Raw genomic sequence first — 6,229 nt, forward strand, 5'->3', positions numbered from 1 at the left:
TTGTGTTGATGGTTGTGTGCTGTTTGTGTCTTTATTGCTCCAAGGAGTATAACTAGGTTGGTTATATAAGCTCTGAACAGTTTCTTTCTTATGCAAGTCTTCTGTGCTTGTATTGACTGTTCTATACAACACAAACGGGTTTGCAATCTAGCAGAGAAAAATAAAAAATCAGGTACCTCAGAAGATGCTCAGTTTCCACAAATGGATACATGATTTTTAGCATGTAGTACAAGAATCCTGCACTTGATTTGAACTAAACTCATTTTTTGCATTAAACAGATTTCAGAGACTGAATAGCCAGTTAACAGGAAGATAAGTCTTGGTGACTTTTTTCCCCAAATCTCACATTGTAAATAGTTTTTGTATAGCTATAAACCTTGCTGTAAGACCCACACTTGAATGATTTCTGGCTGTAGTGCAACAGAACCTGTTACCTTGCTGATCTGGTTGTTTTGGGACTGTATTGCCATTTAGAGAAACTTCATTATACTGTATTATACTACATATTCAAATGCATTGTCTAGCCTTTTCAGTGAAAATTGAACTTTTTTAGCTTGAGACAAAGAAAAGAAACAGAAACATCAAAACATTTTTGCTAAGATGCAAAGAATTGGCAACACAACCAATGCTGAACGGTTCAGATTAGCTGTTCAGATTATTCTGTCAGCTTTTACTGGTGATAAATGCAGTATTACTTTGATATATTTCAAATACCTTTGCTTATCGTCTATGTTTTGACTGTATTTTTGAGCAGTATGAAGAAACCATTTTCTGGCTTCTGTCCCCAGCCTCGATGCCCTCCTCTGAGCTGCTGTTAATAGGTGGAAAGGCTGCATCGTTTATAAGGGTGATCTGTACCGCTCGGAGCCCGTCGTTCGGAAGGTCCGAGGCAGAGGCGGCGAGAAGGTGAGGAAGGGGCCGTGCCTGTGGGGAGCATCCCTGCGGATGGCATGGGGAGAGACTGCTGTAAGATGCCAGTGTCCCTGAGTGGTGCTGCTTCTGAATGATGTACAGCGCCTCTCCTGGGCAGTACTGTTTCTGCATACAGGAAAGTTACAGACACAAATCTTATTTAAAAAAGAAAAAGCGTTGCCATTAGGCTGCTGGAGTATTTTATAAATAGAAAGCATCTCTGTCGGTAAGCCTTAAGGTACTGTGACAGCTGTTCTTTACATCAGTTAGTAAAAAGGTTGAGGTCTACCCAGAAGTACGCACATCTTACTTTTCATGTCGAGATTTCAGAGCAGAGGACTAAATGAGGCAATATTGGGAGCTGTGGGGAGAGAGGCCGTTGTGATGGTGTAACAGTGTGCTCTTGTATTAGTAAGTAGAGGACCAGGATTCAAGACTTCTGTGGTCTGTTTTAACCTCTGTCAGTCACATAGCCAGTCTGAGTCTTGGTTTACCCATCTATATGAGAAATACAAGTATCTCAAGACTTAGTGAATTAATGCTTGCAAGGAGCGAGAATTTTTAAATGAATGATGTTATAAAAGAGTAATTTTTGACATCTGTATTTAAGGTGTTTTTGTTTGTCCTTTTTATTGGCAGCAAGATAAACAATCCTGGGTTTTTCTATTACATTTCTATAAATAGTGCAAGTGTGGCAATGTTACTGTTTTTCTAAAGAGGATCATTGCAATGCAAAGGTAAAAATTTTGTATATAGTACACCTTCAAAAGCCAATACTTTAAGTTATGTCTTATTTTAGCTAATTTGTTTTAACAGGACAATCTTAAAGACCACTTGTATTTACTGTATGTATATTGCAGTGCTTGGAATATTAAATAGTTGTCTGCTGGCAACAGCAGGGTTTTTTTCCACCTGATAATGTCCCTGGATGTTATTCAAGGTCAGTATTGTGGAGTGAAGAAAGCTTGTTTTCAGGGTAAACGTACAATGTATTTTAACACAGCAGAAAACATCTGAATTCCAATACTAACTGTCTTTGTTTTTTGTCTCAGTACATACTTATATTTTTGATAACTGCATCAATTACAGATTTATTTGAAAACTAGTCATGATCCACACCAAAAGGAAAGGGAGAGATTTCTTAAGAAAAAAGATAGAATATTACAGTAAAAACAGAAGTCAATGATTTTTTGTCAACCTCTTTGGTAACACACCATTATCACATGTCATAGCAGCATTACCACTGCTGGTCATGTGCAGAGCTAGGTCCAAAATACCTACATTATAAAATGCTGAAGAATGATTAAAAATACTGCCTGTCTTGAAATGCAGCACAGATGTCTTGGAAGAATTAGACAGTTCAAAAACCACTCTTGTGTTTTATCTTTCATATTCGTTTATCCTTCCTTGTTCTGTTTACTGATCTGGCTTTTTGGATTACTGTGTTTCTGTTTTTTTCTACTTGCTTTCTTACTCAGTCCCTGCCTTCCTCTTTTTTTAAGTTTCTATTGTCCTATCTCCATTCCCCAGAACCTTTTATTTTCAAGTCCACAGTGAGCCTGTGATCATCCCCGCATTTCATCTTTTCCTTCTGAAGCCCAAAGCACAAACAGGAGAAGACAGGCCGATTTCAGCGATCCCCTTTTTTCACTTGTTCCCTTCCCTGTTCCTATGAGTTGAAGGCAAACAACACTTCCGTTATCATCTGAAAACGGCATATATTTGAACTACTCATGGAATACAACAGTGTTGCTCCGAGCTCTTGTGCCATCAAAATTAATGACAAAAGCCCTTCAAATGATTTCTCTCCTTCAGACCTAATTTTCCTAGCAAGGATATCTCATCCTGAAATCCTGACAGTGAGAAATTATGTACATGACCTGGACCATAAACACAGTTTCTGTGTTCTAATTGCTGTATATCAGCCAAATCAGTTGTGTTATTTCCACATCTAAATATTTTCAGATCAAATAATTACTTCGAGATAAAATAATTAGGCTAGCAAAGCGATAAAAGTGGTCTCAGACTGGAAAATGTAGGGTAGTTGTCTCTAGAGACAACACTTTCTGTGCTGTTTAGATACATGTATATTTTATCCCTATGTAATTCTTTTTCTCAGTAGGCCGTGTTCAATACCCTTCCTTCTCTGGACCTGTGCTCTTCCTGCTGAAGCTTTGCTTCTACTCAGTATCACTGAGGTGTGTTCGTAACCTCCCGTGTTGTGTTACGGGAGCACTCAAAGAACTTGAGATGCTGACATGGTCAAAGACCATCCCCTCTGTAAATTCAAGTCAGTATCTGGGATCCAGATATTCCAGATTGAGCCTATGAAAAAGCTTTAAATTGCAGAGAGAAACTAGGTTAAGGATATCATTATACAATTCATTTTTCTTGAGGAGTCAGAGAATACGGCTTGCTTTTAGTTATTTTAAAACATTACTTAAATGGAGAAATATTCAGGCTTGTATAGAAGTTATGGCTCATATATGGATGTCATAATGTTTTAAAACATTTGGAGTGTCTTGAAATTACACCTTGGTGGCTGAGTTGAAAGGTTCTGTAAATGCAGAGCATTTGTGATACCAGCAGAGTGCAGACATAGCAAGTCTCATACTTTGTCCTATAGCATCTCAGAATCATTAACAGTGTTCAGGTTTCATTAACAAGTCAGATATTTTTGTCCTCTAATGGTATGCAAGATTAGCTTCTGCTACAGTCAGAACAGGTATTTTTGACTGCTGCAATTGTTGAGATTCACAACTGTTAGATAGCAGCTTCTTCAGAGAAAGATTTTGCAGCTTGGTGCGTGCTTCTGGCAGCAATCTGGGTGCATTGCCCACAACACTCCAAGTCAGTTTGGTCACAGCGTAGGGTGGGTTTAGTCTCACTCACTAATCGTAGCCTGAAAATTCATCATCTGAGTCAGGCCCTCCCTACACAAGGGAGGTGGGCAGGCACCATAGAGGCCAGTTCATCCCATCCCAAGATGGGTGGCTTAAAGCAGGTAAGTTTAATTGCCCTTTGCAAGATGACTTGCTTAACCTGAGGTTTAACTTTTAGGGATGACTATATTTTGGTATTACCTTTGATACTCTACAGGTTTATAATTTATATAGCAAAAACTGAATTGTATTTCAAATTGATTTAGAGCATGTTACCTAAGCAAAGTTATAGCAATGTTATAATCTTTGTCTGCTAAGGAGATCAGGTTAGGATGATGGAGATGAAAACACCTGATGTTCTTCATTCGTCAATCAGTGAGAAAGATGTTCCAAATAACCAGAAAACATTGTGAGCCATAAGACTGAGAAGACAAGTGGGGACTAGCTTTTGAAGTGAATAATTCTATCTCCGACCCTGACTTGTTTATTCCTTTTATCTCTAAAATGGACATTAATTCATGTCCTGATATTAAGACATCGTTACTGATTTCAGACTACCTGCTTTGAAGATTGTAGTTTGAAGAGATACCAAAGAAGGAAAAAAGAAAGAAAAAAAGGAGCTGCATGTAGAAGGAGATGTAGTTAATTGGCAGAAAATCTTCTCACATGATAATTTGTTGCTGAAGGTGTTCGTTCTCTGCTTGGTGTGTCCATTTCCATGATGAGGGTACTAAAGAGGAACTTGCTTACAAGTGAGAACTTCAGAGCTGTATTCTTATAGAGCAGTTCCTGATTCCTCCATAACTTCTCTTAAAGAAAATAAGACACTTCCTAATAATGTGGTCCTCGTTGAGAGAGAGCAGAAAGACTATAATCACTTGTCTTACTATTTCACTTTTATGCATACATTGCAGATGAATGATTAAAGGAAACACAGAGTAAGCCCTTCAAGCTGTATGAGATGTCAAAAAGGAATAACATAGAATTCACATAATTTCATTTGTTATATTAACTGAAGATCTGAGAATGAATATCTAAGAATATCTCTCTGCAGCCAAAACTGGAGGAACAAGGATATGCACCKAAGTCACAAACATACCATTATTTGGATAAACCATTGCATTTAAAATCCTGATGAATGTTAAAGCTCAGACACTGGGAAGGAATGTGCGTATAAATTCTGTCTTAAAGRATGATGAGGTTAACCAAATTTAAGCAGTATGTGTGCAACAGACACKAGTGATCTTCTTCAGCTGGTTAGATCAGTTCTTTGGACATACAATCCCCATTTTGTTCGGGATAGCCTTAAAAGATCTGCCCTATAGCATTTGAATCAMCATGAAAATTTGCATTTATTTTCCCAAATTTACCGTTTTACCCTTATTTCTCAGTGCTTCTAGTCTGAATTAAAGTTGTGATGGGGGCAAAACTGCCCTAAGGTCTAACGGGATGCGATGCAGGGAACAGGAGCGTAGGTGACAGAAGATCTGGGCTGACCTTTTCGTTATGAAATGAGGAGATTGCCCAGAGGCCTTGGAGGGGCGCGCGGAGCTCCTGGCGGACGCGGAGCTCCTGGCGGGCGCGGAGCGGCTGCGTTGCCCGGAGGCAGCCGCCCGCCCGCCCGCGGCCGCTCGGCAGGGCCGGGCAGCGGCAGGTGTCGCTGCTGCCCGGGAAATCCCGCTCCGCGCCCGGGCCCCGGCGCCGCGCTCCCGCTTGCGCGGCCCCAAACTTGCGTAAAGGGAGTACTATTTGCGCATCCTGCCTTTCCAGCAGATACCGCCCGGGATCAAACCCGCCTGCTCTTCTGTGGAGCCGGGGAGCCTTTGATGGCACGGCTTGCCCGTGCGCGAAAAGCGGAGAGCCGAGACAGCTACCCGTAGGTGGAAATGGTCCTCACCAAACGTGCGGGGCAGAAGATTCCCTTTCGTAGCGCTTGATGTGGTAAGTTAGCTACTCCCCTTGGTATTTATTATTGCTACTCGTTACGTGGAAGCTGTGTTAAGGTGGGGGTAGGGGTGGGACTACGTTTACCCGCCTGTAAGTTGTTTGGGGGTTCTTTTCTGTGGAAAGGCACCAGTGGTGGCGGCTTAGCTTCACAAAACGCTTTCCTTCCAGTGCCGCAACTTGAGCCGTGAAGCAGGCTCGCCCGCCTGCTCCTAGCCGCGCTTCTGGCGGGGCGGGGGGACACAAGCATCTCCGCTTCGTTACGCAGGGRCACATCGCGGTGGAGGAGCAGTGACGGCTCGGTTCGGCTCGCTCGGGCGGCCCCGGCCGCTGGAGCTGCCCCCGGCGGAGCCCCGCAGCCCGGCCGCATCCGCGGGACCTTCTCGCCTCAGGTCCCCGCTCAAGTTTTGCTGTGAGCCGCGGGGGGTGGCAGGGGCGGGAGGGGGCGCCGGGCGGCGGCGCTCGCCGCGCCTCCCCGGGCCGGGGCCGGG

At 42.6% G+C, this 6,229-nt stretch overlaps 1 protein-coding gene across 2 annotated transcripts in view; it reads left to right on the forward strand.

The window, feature by feature from the left end:
* Window positions 1–5,867: 5,867 nt before the first annotated feature.
* Window positions 5,868–6,229, forward strand: part of MEGF10 (multiple EGF like domains 10) — a 103,137-nt gene continuing 102,775 nt past the window's right edge. Inside the window, exon 1 of one of the 2 annotated variants that reach the window (XM_085323261.1) lies at window positions 5,868–6,130. The gene's annotated coding sequence lies outside the window, so the exon portion shown is untranslated. Of the gene's footprint in view, window positions 6,151–6,229 lie in introns of both variants that reach the window. The other variant, XM_085323263.1, reaches the window with a different exon arrangement.

Source organism: Rhea americana, unplaced genomic scaffold (genome assembly GCF_003343005.1).
Source record: "Rhea americana isolate MKP2758 unplaced genomic scaffold, rheAme1 scaffold_83, whole genome shotgun sequence".
In the NCBI taxonomy this organism is placed as follows: Eukaryota; Metazoa; Chordata; class Aves; order Rheiformes; family Rheidae; genus Rhea; species Rhea americana.